Source organism: Etheostoma spectabile, unplaced genomic scaffold (genome assembly GCF_008692095.1).
Source record: "Etheostoma spectabile isolate EspeVRDwgs_2016 unplaced genomic scaffold, UIUC_Espe_1.0 scaffold00569515, whole genome shotgun sequence".
NCBI lineage: Eukaryota > Metazoa > Chordata > Actinopteri > Perciformes > Percidae > Etheostoma > Etheostoma spectabile.
In genome coordinates, this window is record NW_022605175.1 from 105,001 (window position 1) to 124,249 (window position 19,249).

The window sequence follows — 19,249 nt, forward strand, 5'->3', positions numbered from 1 at the left end:
TGCTGAAATGTGCTCTACAAATAAAGCTGCCTTGCCTTGATGCATCACCCTTTCAGAGTGTCTAACATTGTGTCACCAGCAAAAGAGTTCAGCAGAGGATGGTTTCGATCCATTTACCTCTGGGTTATGGGCCCAGCACGCTTCCACTGTGCCACTTTGCTGAAAATCACCCCAGATGGCACTCAAAGCCACAATACCTGGCTTAGGAGGCCAGTGCCTTATCCATTAGGCCACTGGGGCTTTACATTGACCAAGTTCACCAGTTTAGGAGAAATACATATACAGTTCTGGAGACATAACGAAACAGTAACCTTGACCTTTGATCTCCAAAATCAAAATCAGTTCATCCGCAACTCCAAAGGGTTATGTATGCCATATTTAAAGTGACTCCCTCTAGGCATTCAGAGATATTGAATTTACAAGAATTGGATTGACAGAGGAGGCGCAGCGTTTGTCTAGACCGACGGAGGTGGGTGGATAGCTGCAGACATGGCACCCCTTCTCTATTCTGCTTCTTTTCACAGTCGTCAGATTCATTAACCGTATAGTCAATAATATAATAAAACTATATGGAGGCAGTGCAGTACAGCCCAATCCAGCAGGGGAGAGTTCTAGCTCGACCAGGCTCTTCTCTTTAATTTGTCTCTCTTAGTTACACTGTGATAGTTTTAGACTGCCGGAGGACTTCCTTTGACACAATGAGCTCCTCTCTCTTTTATCTTTCCATTTGTGTGCATCCATGTTACAGAAATGCTTGTTACTAACCTAGCTCTGGGGATTCATTCCCCGGAGTCCTTTTGTTCTTTTCCCCCAGCATGTTTCCTTGGATCAGGGAGGCTCCAAAATCATGTCTGCAACTGTCGCCGTGGTCCTGCTAAACATCATGCGATGCCCTGTTACATCCTGCTAGGCCGAATCACAACAACAGTTATCTCACTGCGCTTTTCATTAAAGAGCAGGTCTAGACCATACTCTGTGATGTATTGAGCAGGAACATGGAGGCAGCAGGTGTCTCCAACCACAGATCCAGACTCAACAGCGCCAGAGCCAGAAACACCTGCAGGACGCAATTGGAGCTGCTTATTGTTCACAAGTACGAAAGGCTCAGCCAAACAGCAAAGCCCACCAAAAATAGTTTCAACTCATCGGTGTTCCCCTTCAAAGAAGTCTTTAGCAAAAGGTGAAAGACTTGTGTGTTTTGAAGAGAAAACAGAGTGAGTACAGCCGTCTACTCAAGAGCAGCAGAAAACCCTAGTCGACCCAGTCCAAACCCTCGGGGTAAGCCTCACTGGGTGTCCAAACTAAAATGATAAGAGGCAACTTGGTAGACTCCTTACTGATATCTGTACTTACAATGCCCTGTTTTTAAAACACCAGCCAATCACAAGTGTTACATGTGAATAATCAATGTGTGAGTAATCAGGAAGCTCACGTAAAAGATAGTTGTAAAGTCTACCAAATGTTTAACTTTACAACCCGTAAGCTGTTGGAACCTTGGCTGCCACATGTTCCCTTACCATCCCTCACAATGTGATTCACAGATTGTCCAGCCCATGGTTATGAAAAGCTTTTAGATTCAGATTTTACTTTTTTTAAATCAAGGCATTAAGATTAATTTCCAAAAGATGATTTTTTTTTATTCCTCTTTTAGTCAACTTCAGCATGGGTTCTTAAACGAATGCATACCACTGTATGCATGTATACCTGCATGCAATTCAAAATGTAGGCCAAGTATGTACTTAAAAAAAAGAAACAGACCCGTTTTGACACAAAAACAGAATTTGACAGCAGAAAGCACCAATTTAAGGACAGAGAAATCAGGAATATCACATAAAAAATAGTGTCAAGGTCTACCAAATGTTGCTGTTGGTTGATTGGTTGCCACCAGTTCCCAAACCTTTCCTCGAAATGTCACTCACAGATTTTCCAGCCCCTGAGCTTGAGCAGCAGAACAGAGTGGCGCAGCGGGAGCGTGCTGGGCCCATAACCCAGAGGTCCAGATACTTTATCAAACCATAGGAATGTGTCCGAGGCCAGGTGAGGAATTAACGTAAAGATAAACAAGCCACAGACACATATGTTCAAATTTGATTAATTCAACAAATTGTCTTAAATCCTCCAGCCAGTTTCTTATTACACCAATATTTGCAGCATCCTGAGCCTTTTTCAGGTTAGTACAAAAACTTAGCCTAGAGTAAAGTTATTTTTAAACATAAAAAAAAAAAGACATTGCAACTTTTATTGCAAGACAAAAAAGCTATACAAAAGCTCCCGCGAATCTGGCATTTTGGACTGCAATTCTCACAAAAAAAAAAAAAAAAAAAAGCCCAAAAATTCTGGAGGGACTAATGTCTCCATCTGTACAATATATAGTACAATATATAACCATTTCCCCAGGTGTGTGTGCGTGCATGTTTAGGCTGAGAGCACAATGTGATCTCTTGCAGGTCTCTGGTACTGTGCACTTCCATGTGTTGGAAAGCTCAATGTTACCATTACATGAGGTAGTTTGCAGCTGCTGGTTGTATGATTGTGTATTTGTGGTGGGCCGTGTATGTGTGCAGGTGTTTTAGTGGGTCTTTACATGTGCACATCTGCTGTAAAGCACAATAGCGCGCTATTGGACCACCAGGTCAAAATTGACCTAGGAAAACCAAACACTATGTATTTAAAGCCCTAAAATTCAATGAAATCAGTAATTTTACTAGCAAAGATCATTGATAACCACCCATATTATTTTGGTTAATAGAAACTCATTTCTGATAAAGAAACTTAAGTCAAATTTGACCCCAAGACAAAAACGAAAACAAGTTTTAAACTAAAAAAGACTCAAGCATACTAGTGGGTACTTGCCATGCTTACTGTTTTAGTTCATCTAAACTGCAACAGTGTTGATCCCAAAGTGATCACCTTTTCCTGCAATTGTTTTAGTTTGGAGGCATGCTTAAAGTAATGGCAAAGGGAAACCATTGTGCTTCCTGGCAGATGAAATCATTCATTTCATAGAATTAATCAGAGAAGTATGGTAAAATCAGTTCAGTTTAATATCGGCACAGATATAAGTAGGTACATGCAAAAACATGTCAAAGGCGCGTCAGGTTGGCGGCCTGGTCGCCCAGCGTCAGGTTGGCGGCCTGGTCGCCCAGCGTCAGGTTGGCGGCCTGGTCGCCCAGCGTCAGGTTGGCAGCCTGGTCGCCCAGCGTCAGGTTGGCAGCCTGGTCGCCCAGCGTCAGGTTGGCAGCCTGGTCGCCCAGCGTCTGGTTGGCAGCCTGGTCGCCCAGCGTCTGGTTGGCAGCCTGGTCGCCCAGCGTCTGGTTGGCAGCCTGGTCGCCCAGCGTCTGGTTGGCAGCCTGGTCGCCCAGCGTCTGGTTGGCAGCCTGGTCGCCCAGCGTCTGGTTGGCAGCCTGGTCGCCCAGCGTCTGGTTGGCAGCCTGGTCGCCCAGCGTCTGGTTGGCAGCCTGGTCGCCCAGCGTCTGGTTGGCAGCCTGGTCGCCCAGCGTCTGGTTGGCAGCCTGGTCGCCCAGCGTCTGGTTGGCAGCCTGGTCGCCCAGCGTCTGGTTGGCAGCCTGGTCGCCCAGCGTCTGGTTGGCAGCCTGGTCGCCCAGCGTCTGGTTGGCAGCCTGGTCGCCCAGCGTCTGGTTGGCAGCCTGGTCGCCCAGCGTCTGGTTGGCAGCCTGGTCGCCCAGCGTCTGGTTGGCAGCCTGGTCGCCCAGCGTCTGGTTGGCAGCCTGGTCGCCCAGCGTCTGGTTGGCAGCCTGGTCGCCCAGCGTCTGGTTGGCAGCCTGGTCGCCCAGCGTCTGGTTGGCAGCCTGGTCGCCCAGCGTCTGGTTGGCAGCCTGGTCGCCCAGCGTCTGGTTGGCAGCCTGGTCGCCCAGCGTCTGGTTGGCAGCCTGGTCGCCCAGCGTCTGGTTGGCAGCCTGGTCGCCCAGCGTCTGGTTGGCAGCCTGGTCGCCCAGCGTCTGGTTGGCAGCCTGGTCGCCCAGCGTCTGGTTGGCAGCCTGGTCGCCCAGCGTCTGGTTGGCAGCCTGGTCGCCCAGCGTCTGGTTGGCAGCCTGGTCGCCCAGCCTGTCTGGTTGGCAGCCTGGTCGCCCAGCGTCTGGTTGGCAGCCTGGTCGCCCAGCGTCTGGTTGGCAGCCTGGTCGCCCAGCGTCTGGTTGGCAGCCTGGTCGCCCAGCGTCTGGTTGGCAGCCTGGTCGCCCAGCGTCTGGTTGGCAGCCTGGTCGCCCAGCGTCTGGTTGGCAGCCTGGTCGCCCAGCGTCTGGTTGGCAGCCTGGTCGCCCAGCGTCTGGTTGGCAGCCTGGTCGCCTCAGCGTCTGGTTGGCAGCCTGGTCGCCTCAGCGTTGTATGGTTGGCAGCATGGTTCGCACAGCGTCATGGTTGGGCAGCTCTGGTCGCCAGCGTTTGGTTGGCAGCCTGGTCGCCCAGCGTTGGTTGGCAGCCTGGTCGCCCAGCGTCTGGTTGGCAGCCAGAAGCGCGAAGGCCCTCTTCATGGAGATATAATTGGGAGACACATCTGTAGCACAAAAGAAATTCAGTTAGTGTCTGTAAGTAGCTCTTGAAAGATTCTGTCACTAACGTTCTTACCTCTAATCATTCTCCTCTGCAGCTCATCATCATGTTTTTCATTTGTGCCGCCAACTGGCAAACTCAAGCCTAAGGACAATACAACTGCTGTTATCAAATGTTTCTGCTGTTTGACGGCACATATCATGAACTTGTTCCAGCTAAATTGAATTTCATTAATTGAGTAATTTACCCTACTCTTTACATTTGCTATACTCCACTACATATTTGAATACAAGCTTCATAACAGAAGAAATGTAACAACCTTTGTTAATCCAAACAGTCAGCACACAAACAACAAAGACACAACAGCTGCCATCGCTCCAGTCACCAAGAGAAACTGGTTCCTGTGCTACATGCCAGGTTAAAAACTATCATGCAGGTAGCACAGCTGTTGCTGATCAGCTCTAATTGGCTCTCTCTGCAGAGTCAGTGCTAGTTGAGACTCAGCCCATGAAAAATGGGAATTAGTATCTCACTGTAAATGAAAATGTTACTACCCACAATGCAATGCATGTTACAGTTACGAACCGGAAAAGAAAATTATGGTATTTTACTGTGCATTTTGTGGTAAGTAACTGTAGATATAAAGTGAAGTCTAACAGTATTGGGTACTTACGTAACTACAGCTTTGATTTAATACAGGACCAATGTCAGAGATCGTAAAGCTCTTTCTGCAGACTTTCACCAGCTAAATATCGATTCCCATACCGGGAGTTGAACCCGGGCCACCTGGGTGAAAACCAGGAATCCTAACGCTAGACCAATGGGAATGAATTCATAGTCTGGCCGGAAACAGGCCTTCTCTTGAACGAGAACGAAGACGCTTCTTAAGTAAGTTTTATCTTGAAGCTTTTGAGTGTTCTTTAGGTTTTTATCTCCTTTAACTATTACCGGACAGCGGGGGCACGGAGCAGAGCAGAGCGGCCGTTAGGGAGGAATCCTCCTCCGGGTTCGGCTCCATTTTCAATTGCCGATAAAAAACTTAATGTTGGAACTTTATAACAAATAGAAATGTTGACAGGTTGATTTCTGTTAATAACAAACACTACTATAGTCAATAGTAAAAGAAATATATATATGAAAAGCCGTCTTGGTTCATCTTTCCACTGTTCCTACAATCACCACTCTGGTCTGGTTGGAAACTAAAGGATCTAAACTAAAAGGATGTTCCTCTTTAACTAAAAGGTCTATCTCTGTAGGGATCCATCCCATAATGTTGTCACACACTTAGAATAATGATCTGAGTCTGTCAGCAGCAACAACACAACCTTTAGTGGACGCTGACTTTACCTTTAAATTAGGAGTTTAAACAGAGACACAACAGGAAGAATAAATCCATCAAATCAAGTCCCCAGTAATCAGCATGTGGCCTTGTTTTATTTCAGGTAGTCAGCATGGAGCTGTTCCACATTCCCAGACATTTAAAACAAGTCAATCATTGGCGTTATTCTACGAGTCAGACAGGGCCGCGGGAACATATTTTGAATTGGGGGTGCTGATAAATTTTCAAAATGTAATAGGCCTACTGGAAAACATGCACACTCCACAAGCGAAAAAACAAGAATAACGTCCATAATACAAAACAAGGGCTAGGCACGAGTAATGCAGGATATAGGCACACGGCTCATTGGTACAGATTAGGCCTACTACAAGCTCAAAAACGGAGCCACTAAACACAAGTGTATAAAAAAATTATGTTAAAAGTGAAGCAAGCGCAAGCCAGTCGGATCCTCCGCCGCTCTCTGCTGGTTGCCACTGCTCCCACACACGCAGTCCTGACACAAACATTGAAATAGAGAAATGCAGCCTTGAGTTTTTTTAGCGTAGCAATAGCAAATTAAACGCTTAAAGATATTGGGCCATATGTATCAAACGTTATTAACGCGTGATAAGCTGGGCCTAATCATTTTATAACAATACGGTTGGATAGTTAAAAATAAGTGTGACCTCATTCTGGGTGTCCAAGTAGTCTTTACACGCGTGTAAAAAAAACACAATTATCCCCAATAATTACAATTAACTTTCAGTTGAATTGTCACTGAACAGTTGATGAATAATGCCAATTTACTGCACGGCGGCAGCATAATAATAAACCAGAATTCTTACCTTGTGCTGCAGTCATAACACTCCAAAGGTGTTTTTGCGCTCCGGGTTGACACTGATGAAAGTTTTCATCATTGCATGAATATCCAACTGGGCAACGATGTCCCCGTGTACGTGGATGAGGGTGAGGTGAGTTAGTCTCTTTTGGGACATGCTGCTCCGCAGCCAGGTTTTAAGGCGTCTAAGGGTTGATAAAGTTCTCTCTGAAGAAGCAACAGAGATCGGTAGGCACATGCAAAGTTTTATAAGATCCTCTACTTCTCCAAATAGAGCTCTGGTTTGAGGGTGCAGGTTAGACAGATGTGAGGCAACTTCTTGTACTGTCTCGCATGGGGAGTCGGCCTCTTTACACACATCTCCCAACATTTGGAGCTGAAGGTGCAGTCGCCCTGTGTCAAGCTGTTTAGGAAGCTGAAGAGATTGTGCGTCAAGTTCCGATGATATGCGGCGGTTTGCTGCATCAATTACGGTCTTCTCCCTGAATGCAGCTGTTTTCATCCCGCTCTGGTCGAATCTTCTGGTGAGTTCAGACTGGACCAAATCCAGAGCTTCATAAAAGTCAGCTTTCCATTTGAGTTCACCTGTTGCCTGTGACAACGCTTCAGGGCCGACAGCTTGGCGATAGCGGGCAGGTGTTCTGCTTACTCTGGGCTCAGCATCTGGCATCTTCAGACCATTCTGGGTAGCACACACTTTCACCTTTTCTACCATTTCAGCCACCACCTTGTCATCTCTCAGTGACCCTACTCTGACCTTGAGTAGGTTTACACAAGCAATGGCACCAAGAGCACTTGATTTTGCACTCTGAAGGCTCTTTGCCACAGTTTCACAGGGCCCAAAACGGGCTTCGCAGCAGAGGAGGCTGAAAAGAGTTTTTCCATTGAGTGCCTGTTTGTGCAGTCCTGATATTTTTGCCCTTGCATCCCCTCTTACGCCTCTATCGTCTTTCAAGCTTTCCAGTGTCGCCAAAACAACAGTGTACGTTGCGCAGCAGCGTTGAATTGCTTTGGTGCGCACACACCATCTCGTTGGGCATAGTCCTAAAATGTTGACAATGATGTCATCACAGCCAAAAAGTGTTTCAAAAAGCTGTTTGCGTTTTGAAGATTCTTTGATAACACCTGCAACACCCTGTACGAAGTTTAACCCGTCAGCTACTAGGCTCACCTCACGTGCAACTTCTTGCAGCACAAGGTCCAGGGAGTGGTTGCTGCAATGAACATACAAGGACTCGGGGCATATTTCCTTCAGTCGGGCCTGAACACCGGAAAAGCGGCCCGACATGTTATTTGCACCATCAAAACAATATCCTTGAAGGCGATCCAAAGAGATGTTCAATCTCACAAAGATGTCTTTCAAACACTTAAACAGCGTTACTGCAGTTGTGTCAGGGCTCGAGTAAAATCCCAAGAATTTACAGTGAGACTGAAGATTACTGTCAACAAATTGAAGGCTGCATGAGAATTGTTCCGTAGCATTGATATCCGTGGTGCTGTCAGCTGTCAGTCCATAGAACGGGCAGTCTGATGCGCGAGTTACTATGTCCTTTTGAACAGCCTGAGCAAACTGTTCGATTATCTCATTCTGTATTGTGTCAGACATCCAATTATCCCTCTTCTTTATCCACTCTTCTTCTTTGGGTAAATTAAAAGTCCGTTCCAGCATCAGGTCATAGAGCACACCCTCACGAGTCGTGTCACCCCTAAACGGGATTCCTTTTCGTCCCAGGAATGCTATGGAGCGAAATAATATCTCCAGGACATTCCTTGCTGTTTGCTGGTCTTTGGCGGCAATATCGGAGAGCAGAGCACTTATTGGCGTTTTTTCTAACCCCGCAAGAGTGCGAATAGCATCTTTATGAATGGCCGATTTCTCGTGCAGACAAAATTTAGCAGATGCCTTGCGCCAGTTAAAAAATCCTTTCTCGACGAAAAGCCTATCTTTACTCACATGCTGACGGGAAGCCACCAGATTTTTCTCAACAGCCTGGATACAAGCAAAACAGAAAGTGCAATCATTCTCAATGTCATAGTGTATCCACCTCCATTTTTCAAACCACTGCGGCTGAAAAGAACGGGAAAAATCCTCATCTCCAAAACGTCTGGAAGGAAAACTGTGACCCCGAGGCTGGCAGCACTGAGTTGCCTTCGTTGATGTTCCCTCCACGGCTGCCTTGGTGCGGCTAGCTTGGCTAGCTCCCTCGTCGCCTGTTGCTAGCAGGATCGTCCTGGGAGTAACAAGTGCAGCGGTGCTGCTGCTACTTTCTGTTTCAGTTGTAACAGAGTTTTCTGCCTCCAATTTTTTTGGCTTTTTAGCCTGTGGTTGTATAAAAAAATCAAAAATGCGCTTTTGTGCCATGGCTAGGCTAGCTACTGTTGACGAGAAATCAATCGGTATCTTCACTCATGAAAGAGCATCAGATGTGCGCAGCGCGCCTCACTCTTGGCAATATCGGCAGATTCATTTTAATCAAATTATGTGTTTATCTCATACTTACCAAATTTTAAAATGCATTACATTTAATTTTGATTGAAAGGGATCAGGTTTATATTAATAATAAATTTATTAAAAATAAATGTGTTTAGTTTTTTAAATTATGGTTGTAGTTCTTTGTTCCTTCCCTAGGGGGTGCTGCAGCACCCTCCGCACCCCTAGTTCCCGCGGCCATGGAGTCAGATGAATAAATCAGCTGTTTGCTATTTGAGCTGCTCTGTTTCCTGCTGCTCCGTCTTTCTTTAGTGTCCTCTGGAAACAGGTTGCTGTCCTTTATGTGTCTTTTGGATGACATCATCAGTGTCTTTGCTTTAGTCTGAAGAAACTCCAACAGATTTAAAACCACATGCAGTCACAGAAAATACAAGCAGGGAATAGAAAATATCAGACAAAGAATATGAAATGAAAAGTCCGCAAAGTAGGACTATATAATGTTAATCTACCAAACAACAATAACTGGAGAGCATCCAATTAAACATGGCCGACTTCCAGTATGTCGGTAATGAAGAGAGGAATGTTTGGACGTATTAAACATTCATTTTATTTTTATGTAACCTTTATTTAACCAGGAACAATCCCATTGAGCTACATTAACTCTTCTTCCAGGGAGTCCTGCCAAGACAGGCGGCAATAAGTTTCATAATACATAAAAGACAGGACAATGGTTCCATACTACACCACAAATCTCTATAGATACTACAACACAAACAAGACATCACACTTAACTTAAGCTAATGCATACATACAACTTAAAAACAGGTTACACCAAGATTTGAACTCAGATCACTAGATTCAGAGTCCAGAGTGCTAACCATTACACCATGGGACCTTTAAAAGGGTTGCAAGGGTTTGCTTCTTTCATAATATCCACATGTGTGAAATTAAAGGCACACAACAATAACAACAAAGATGAAAAAGCCACAATTATTAGCCAACTTAAGTTAAGTTAGCTAAGCGTTCAGAGGATGTGGGAAAAGGCAAGTCAAGAACAGGTTTCAAAGGACTTGCCACAGACAGTGAATACAGCAGTAGATATGTCTACTGTGTACAAACACATGGTAACTTTACATGTGTTGACAATAAAGATGCTCAAAAAACACTTTACTTGCAATTGTGTTTCTTGCGCAAATTCATGTCCTCTTAAATACAAAGAACTGCTTAGTTCTTTATTCCCAATATCATGTCTCAGACAGTAGTTCCAGATGAAAATACTAGTTGTCAGAAGTGGGATTTGAACCCACGCCTCCGGTGGAGACTGCAACCTGAACGCAGCACCTTAGACCGCTCGGCCATCCTGACAGATCTAACAGATGTCCAGTAGGACCTGTCTCAAACATTATTATTATATAGTGAATTAAATGGGTCATGATATAGTAGTTTCTCAGACATCCATTTCATAGTTAACAAGGGAAGGTTTCTTAACTGTCAGCCCAAATATATGGGCGTTCATGGGGACATGGAAGAAAATCACCAGGGTGGCAATGTGCTTGAAAATGGCAATACATTGTGCGGTATGTAAAAGCAATGTGCAATACAGGCCAAATCCTATGGTGGGAATCAAGATCCACCAATGTTTCTGTCCACAATGTCCACCTGAATCCAGGAATGTCCCTAACATTAGATCCCTAACAGATGGGAAATAGACTGACAATTGGGTCAACATTGTGCAATTATCTTCAAAATGTCCAACTGAGTCCACAAATACACCTACCAGATTGGAACTAAACTGATAACTGTCTTCATGGTCTAAACGTGTCAAATATTGCCGTACAATGCCCACATTGAGTCCAGATGTGTCCATTTTGGTTCCTGATCCATGCCATTACCCCAAAGGTTCACAACTAGGCCGAGGGCAACTGGACTTGGTAAAAGGTCCTCCACAGATGTTTTGTCTCTCATCCAAGAGACTTCTTTAGTTTTTTACATGACTTTTTATGAGTTTTTGACATACTATACTATGACTTTTCATGACTTTTTGTCATACTAAACTATGACTTTCATGATTTTTTTGTCATACTATACTATGACTTTTTATAAATATTTTGACATACTATCCTCTGACTTTTTATGAAATTTTCGAAATACTATAGTATGACTTTTTATGAATTTTTCGACATACTATCCTCTGACTTTTTATGAAATTTTTCGAAATACTATACTATGACTTTTTATGAAATTTTTTGTCATACTATACTATGACTTTTTATGAATTTTTGACATACTATACTATGACTTTTCATGACTTTATGAAATTTTTCAACATCTTATACTATGCCTTTTTATGACTTTTTATGAATTTTTGTCATACTATACTATGACTTATGAATTTTTTGACATACTCTAAAATGAATTTTTGTGACATTTTATGAATTTTTGTCATACTATACTATGACTTTTATGAATATTTTCAACATACTATAACTTTGAAAAGGGGTAATTAGCTCAAATGGTAGAGCGCTTGCTTAGCATTCGAAAGGTAGAGGGATCAATGCCCGCATTCTTTAGATTCTTCTTGTTTCACAACAAGAACTTTAAATTTGGACTTGTTACGACATACTACACTACGACTTTTTTTAACCCAGGTTTCAAGAAAGTAAAAAAAAATCAGACAAACTTCAGGGGATGCAACTCAGTGGTCGAATGCATGCTTTGAATTTATAAGGACCTGGGTTCAGTCCCTGGCATCTCCATCAGGTGTTATGGTCCAGTCTGTAAAAGAGCTTTAGACGATCTTACTCTGACGGATGAAATAATGCAACAAGTGTAACAAAGGCAATAAAGTGGAAGATTAACTTAATAAGTGTCTGATGACTCTGTGCACTTCAACCATCTCCTGCTTTACTCAGCAACTGAGACGGATTTGAACAAATTTGTATAGCACAGTGTTGTGCATCCTTGCATGTATGGTACTTAATGCAAAAAACAGTCTCAATGCCCAGATGTGTTGCAAGATTTGCAGTCAACATTGCATTGCCCAGTGATGGTGGTATAGTGGTCAGCATAGCTACCTCCACCGCAATAGACCTTGGTTTTTTTCCCAACCATTGCACTTCATTTGTCAAGAAGTAACCAAAAAGGTTACTTGCCCAACCCGATTTGATAAAATATTAGATCTCTGTTATGGTACAAATAAGGGAACACATCAATCAATCAAGCTGCCTCCACAAGGATCCACAGAGACAGGCAGTGAACTACAATTTGCACTTTGCCCGTGTCTGGTAACTACTACTAACTAATTGAAAAGTTTATGAACGTTTGTGCAAACAGGTATAGCTCTGCTTTTCAGGTTGTTGTGGCCGAGTGGTTAAGGCGATGGACTAGAAATCCATTGGGGTCTCCCCGCGCAGGTTTGAATCCTGCTGACAACGAGAGACATTCTTTCAGAGTGGTTGCAAACCAATGACACATCACCGTTTACCAAATCGCAGGTGTGCCTTTATGGACAAAATTGTGTTTCCTCATAGTTACTGGAAGACACCAGTCTCCACCAATGTATTACTTTTCAGTCTGTGTTACAAGATTTGCAGTGATTGTCTAGCAGAAAGGCAACAGGTGTGTTACTTGTTACTTTTTCGACTATGATTAATACCATAGCAGTGCAATCATTTTGCCCAGCTTTGATTTCCATCCACCACAGTTGCATTACAGGTTTTGAAGCCATATACAACATTACCATTACATGTTTTACCCAGGTTTCTTCTTTTATTCAGTGATATTTTAATTACCTTGCGGTGAGTCATCCCAAAAGGATTAATAAAGATAAGTCTAAGTCTATCTCAGAAAAAAGAAAAAAAATCTTAAAATCTTCAGGGGATGTAACTATTGGCTTTGTCCTTGCGAATGTTTTTTTTTCAATATTATTAACAAGCATTCCGTTATTTACGGTGCCTGTGTTTGTCACGATGTGGAGAGCTGATATTTGCAGGTAGTGTGCCCGAGTAGTCTAAGGTGCTGGATTTAGGCTCCAGTCTCTCTGGAGACGTGGGTTCAAATCCCACCACTGCCATTTGCATATATTTACACAGTTGGAAGCCCACCAATGTGATGTCTTAGATCTGTGTCATTTGGGCTGAACTTGGTGAAGTAACTAGAATCATCACTCACCGTGCTGAGATTGTTCCTTGTTCCTGAGGTTCAACAATGGTGAAACCTTCCTTTTCAGCACTTTGAAGTAGAAAATCAACAAATAATTGTGATAATCTCCATATCGATCAAAATAATCGTGATTATCACTTTGGCCACAATCGTGCAGCCCAAAGAGATATAAGGTTTTATCAAACCAGGTTGGGCAAGTAACCTTCTGCTGACTTCTTGTAAAAAAAGCAAGTAACATCACTCAAAGAAAGCTACTGCGATGACTGGGAATCAAACCCAGGTCAACTGCTTGGAACGCAGCTATGCTCACCACTATACCACCATCGCTGGGCAATACAATGTTCACTTCAAATCTTGTAATACATCTGGGCATTGAGACTGAAAGTGTGATCTATCGCTGAAAGTCCCTCCAGGAGGTCCTGTGTTATCACATTCACAAGAATGGGACTACCTCCCTTCGATAGCTCAGTTGGTAGAGCGGAGGACTGTAGAGGCATAAATCTGAAATCCTTAGGTTGCTTGTTCAAATCCTGCTTGGAGGAGCACTCTTTTCCAGAGTTTCTGTTCAGGGATCAATAAAGTAGTTGAGATTCTGATGTAGAGATGGACAGACGACCCAAAAGCATAATACTTCTTGCCGAGATATAACAAGAAACAAAAAAAAGACATGAGTTAGATAGAGTTAAAGAACCTTTTTTCAGGACACCCACATTTTGTCTCTCAATATGGCAGGCATTCTATGCATCCAGGGCCAAATGTTTTACCATTTCCTCCACTGTGGGCCCCTAAGGAAACGTGTGACTGTGAACTCTTGTTACCCATAGCAACGACAGGTAACAACGAGTGGAAGTACTTCTCTCTTTTCATATAATCGCCACTATACGGCCCAGTTTAATCTCGGTAAAATTTGCAGAAATCCTGCAAACAGCTACAATGACTGTTTATCTGTAATAATTTTAAAATCTATCTGTCAACCCTGTCTTGCCCGTATTGGATGGAATGATGTCAATTTGTTCTTTTCATCTGTTATACATAACAACCTGGATGCAACAAAGAACCCTTTTCTCCTGTTTTGTACACAACCCATAGTTTTACAAAACAAAAGATAACTTTCACCGAATCCCTCAGTTAAATTACAGCAGTAACTTTACATGTGTTGACAATGAAGAGGCTCACGAAACGCTGCAGTTGCAATTGAGTTTCTCGTGCCCTTTCATGTCCTCTTATATCCAATATCATGTCTCAGACATTAGTTCCAGATGAAAACACTAGTTATCAGAAGTGGGACTTGAACCCACGCCTCCAGTGGAGACTGCGACCTGAACGCAGCACCTTGGACCGCTCGGCCATCCTGACTGATCCAACAGAATTTTCAGTAGGACCTGTTTAAAAAATAATATTATTATAAACACGTCATGATATAGTAGTTTCTCAGTCATCCATGTCACAGTTAACAAGGGAAGGTTTACAGTCTAAACAATGAAGGACATTAAACCTGTAAGCTCACTTTAAACTAGATGTGGAAAGTTGAAAGGTTGATCTTTTTCACCTGTGCTGTGGCTTAAAAACAGGTTCCACTGAGATTTGAACTCAGATCGCTGGATTCAGAGTCCAGAGTGCGAACCATTACACCATGGAACCTTTGAGAGTCTTGCTAGACAATTTCTATCATAATAGCCACATGTGTGCTATTGAAGGCACACAACAATCACAACGAAGATGAAAAAGCAACAATTATAGGCTAACTTAAGTCCTTTAGTTAGCTAAGCTTTCAGAGGATGTGGGAAAAGCAAGTCAACAACAGGTTTTAAAGGACTTGCCACAGACAGTGAATACAGCCGTAGATATGTCTACTGTGTACAAACACATGGTAACTTTACATCTGTTGACAATAAAGATGCTCAAAAAACGCATTACTTGCAATTGTGTTTCTTGCGCAAATTCATGACATCTTGAATACAAAGAACTGCTAAGTTCTTTATTCCTAATATGTCTCAGACATTAGTTCCAGATAAGAATGCTAGCTGTCAGAAGTGGGATTTGAACCCACGCCTCTGGTGGAGACTACGACCTGAACGCAGCGCCTTGGACCGCTCGGCCATCCTGAATGATCCAACAGATGTTCAGTAGGACCTTTCTCAAAAATTATAATATAGTGAATTAAACATGTCATGATATAGTAGGTTCTCAGACATCCATTTCATAGTTAACAAGGGAAGGTTTCTCAACTGTCAGCCCAAATATATGGAGACAAGGAAGAAAGTCACCAGGGTGGCAATGTGCTTGACAATGGCAATACATTATGCGGGATGTGAAGGCAATGTGCAATACAGGCTAAATCCTATGGTTTCTGTCCACAATGTCCACTTGAATCCAGAAATGTCCCTAACATTAGATCCCTAACAGATGGGAAATAGACTGACAATTGGGTCAACATTGTGCAATTATCTTCAAAACGTCCAACTGAGTCCACAAATATACCTGCCAGATGGGAACTAAACTGATAACTGTCTTCATGGTCTAAACGTGTCAAATATTGCCGTACAATGTCCACATTGAGTCCAGATGTGTCCGTTTTGGTTCCTGATCCATGCTATTACCCCAAAAGTCCACAACTAGGCCGAGGGCAACTGGACTTGGTAAAAGGTCCTCCGCAGATGTTTTATTATTCTCCCTCGTATTCTCCCTCTGATCTGTCTCCGTCTTCTCCCTCTGATCTGTCCCTGTCTCCTCCCTCTGATCTATCCCCGTCTTCTCCCTCTGATATGTCCCCGCCTTTTCCCTCTGATATGTCCCAGTCTTCTCCCTCTGATATGTCCCAGTCTTCTCCCTCTGATCTGTCCCAGTCTTCTCCCTCTGATCTGTCCCCATCTTCTCCCTCTGATATGTCCCCGTCTTCTCCCTCTGATCTGTCCCTGTCTTCTCCCACAGATCTATCCCCGTCTTCTCCCTCTGATTTTCCTTCTTAAATCTTCGTGGGTTTTTCCCAACATTTGTAAACCTTTTTTTTTCACACATCACTTGTCACATTTTCACAAGGAAACTCACATCTACAAAGATTAATTGGATAGATGTGACTCCCTGATGGTCTAGTGGCTAGGATTCGGCGCTCTCACCGCCGCGGCCCGGGTTCATTCCCGGTCAGGGAATGGTCAGGACTTGACCGATACAGGTGTAACAGTTGAAAGAATAAGTTCCTGGACTTATTTTTGTTAATTTAGATTTGTCAGATTCTTCCTCATTAGTTTAATGCTAGAACCCCAACACTTTTAAAGAGTACCATTTCATTTAAATCAGGCTCTGCTGAAACTGGTCCCGGATTGGAAACCGGGCAGAAAACATGTTTGTTTTTTATTTTAATTTTGAACACTGAGTGAGACAATTAAATGGTTCAGTCGAGTCATCAGTGAGCCGGACAACATTTGGCACTATGTCAGCAAGAAGAAACAACATAGATAGAAAAAGAGTACAGCTTTCATTTTCTTCACTCATGCACATACATGTTTTAACTACAATGTTTATATAACTCTTTAGCCTCATTTGTTGTTTCTGTGGATTCCTGGATCCTGAGGTAGGTGATCCTACGTCACGATAAAGCTCTTTTTGACAGCAGGAACATGCTCAATGCTTACGTAAAAGTTTTGTCTTTCTTGGACTATATATCATTTAATACCGTTTTCCTATAACAAGCATATCTGCTGTTGTATTTAGGCCACGTACCCACACTACTCCAGCATTTCTGCAACACCTACACAAAGACATCTGGAAACGTTACTCACAAAGCTTAGGTTTGAAAAAGGGTTGAGTTGTAGTCTGTACAGACAGACGGGTAGTTTTGCTGACCTCCCTATAGAAATGTTTAAAGAATATTCTCCCTTGTTACTGGTTGAACAATGCTGAAATGTTTTCTAAGTCATTCCTATTACTGTAACTTTAGCATTGACTTGACTGTTGAATTCAGTAAGTGCTACTTGTTGGGGCAGTTGAACGTGACAATGCTACAGACTAACTGAAGATGGATGTCATTGTAATCACATTCAGATCACCTCAAATGGAGACACTGATGATTATTTGGTTCATAAGTGCTTCTCTTTGGGGTTGTCCCGGTAGTGAGTTCATCATCAGACATAGCTCTGAACAAATGCAGAAACAAGTAGGAAGTAAGCAGAAAGGTTATTTGCCCAACCGGATTTGTTAAAACATTAGATCTCTGTTACAAAATAGCTCTTGTACAAATAAGGGAGCATATCAATCAATCAAACTTCATCCACAACTATCCACAGACTATGATTGGCACTTTGTCCATGTCTGACATTACTAACCAATTGAAATGTTTATGAACATTCATGCAAACAGGTATAGGACTGTGTTTCAGGTTGTTGTGGCCGAGTGGTTAAGGTGATGGACTAGAAATCCATTGGGGTCTCCCTGCGCAGGTTCGAATTCTGCCGACAACGAGAGGCTTTCTTTAAGAGCGGTAGAAAACCAACAACATGTGACATTACACCAAATTGCAGATGTACCTTCATGAATAATATTGTGTTATCTCATAACTACTGGAAGACACCAGCCCCCAGCAATGTATTTCTTAGCATTTATTTCAGTCTGTGTTACAAGATTTGCAGTAAACGTTGTATTGTCCAGCAGAAAGGCAACAGATATGTTACTTTTTGACTATGAATTATATCATGGCAGTGCAAGCATTTAGCCCTGGTTTGATTTCCAGCCACTGCCGTTGCATTTACAGGTTTTACTTTACTTTAAACGTACATGTTTCTATTTACAGTATTTATTAACTGTAGTGTAATGTATTTATTGTTTTATGCTCCAGTTTTAATGGGTGTTACAGCAGGTATGAGCACTGTAGTTTCTATTTTTATGGAAGAAATTAACTTAACAAACTATTAAGTTAATTCTTCGGCCAGCGGAGACATTTCACTTCAGACACTAGCAGCATCAGACGCTATGTTAAACATCAACAGATTGGAAATTCATTTACTGCTGGTACAAAGCACAGGGATTAGCAGAGGATGGTTTTGATCCATCGACCTCTGGGTTATGGGCCCAGCACGCTTCCGCTGCGCCACTCTGCTCTGCTGTTTGTGCAGGGGCTGGAAAAACAAGCCGAAATATGTCGGTCAAAGGCAGAAAGAACTGTTCACTTGTGGCCATTAACGACAAAAGACAAACTTGAAGAATAAAAAAAAATATTATGCATTGTCATGTTTCCTGTATTGAGTATCATTGTCAAACATAACACCATACCTTTTGACAGCGATAAGTACCCTACTAACACAGAACGTTAGGGAACGTTAGTTTTTGGTTCTCTAAAGGTTAGTTTGAACCAAACCAAAGCTAACGTTTAGAGAACGTTCCCTCCTGGTTATAACATTCCCTGCTGGGATTTGGACCCAGGATCTCCTGTTTACAAGACAGGCACTTTAACCACTAAGCTACAGTGCCTTCTACAGATAAGTCTGTCTTGCAAGAATACAATGAGCTAATGAACACGGTTGCTTCCATCCATCCATCTTCGTCCAGCAGCTGGTCACAAAGGTCATTAACCACTCACTCCAGGCTGGCCATGTTCATGGAAAGCCATGAAAAGCTTAAAATACAGTCTTAATTTAGTCCTCCTCAACAGTCAACATAGCGTTTGCTGTGTGGCGTGTCTGTTTTTATTTCTCTCATGTTAACAGTATTGACCAATACGGTAGGCATTCTAACCTCAGCTGGCACGCTAACGCCATGCAGGCAGTGTGCAGGAGCCCTAAGCTTCCAAGGTAAGACTAAAGGAATTCATGATAATAAAAACTTTATAATCTTCACACTAAAGTTGCAAAAACACCTCCAACAAAAGGCTTTAATTTGCTTTACATGGACACATGTAATGTTATGGTACAAAACAACACCACATGTCACTTAAGTGCTTTAGAAACATCAAGCATTAACTTAGTTGCACACGTTTAGTATTGGCAAAAATATAGAAACA

At 42.9% G+C, this 19,249-nt stretch overlaps 2 non-coding genes across 2 annotated transcripts; one reads left to right on the plus strand and one right to left on the minus strand.

Annotated features, from left to right (window-relative positions):
- Positions 1-1,101: 1,101 nt before the first annotated feature.
- Positions 1,102-1,218, minus strand: LOC116685098 (U5 spliceosomal RNA). Its single transcript, XR_004330906.1, has one exon. It is a non-coding gene; the product is annotated as a U5 spliceosomal RNA (small nuclear RNA).
- An 11,868-nt stretch (positions 1,219-13,086) lies between these two features.
- Positions 13,087-13,168, plus strand: trnal-uag (transfer RNA leucine (anticodon UAG)). The gene has a single exon. It is a non-coding gene; the product is annotated as a tRNA-Leu (tRNA).
- The last annotated feature ends 6,081 nt before the right edge of the window (positions 13,169-19,249 follow it).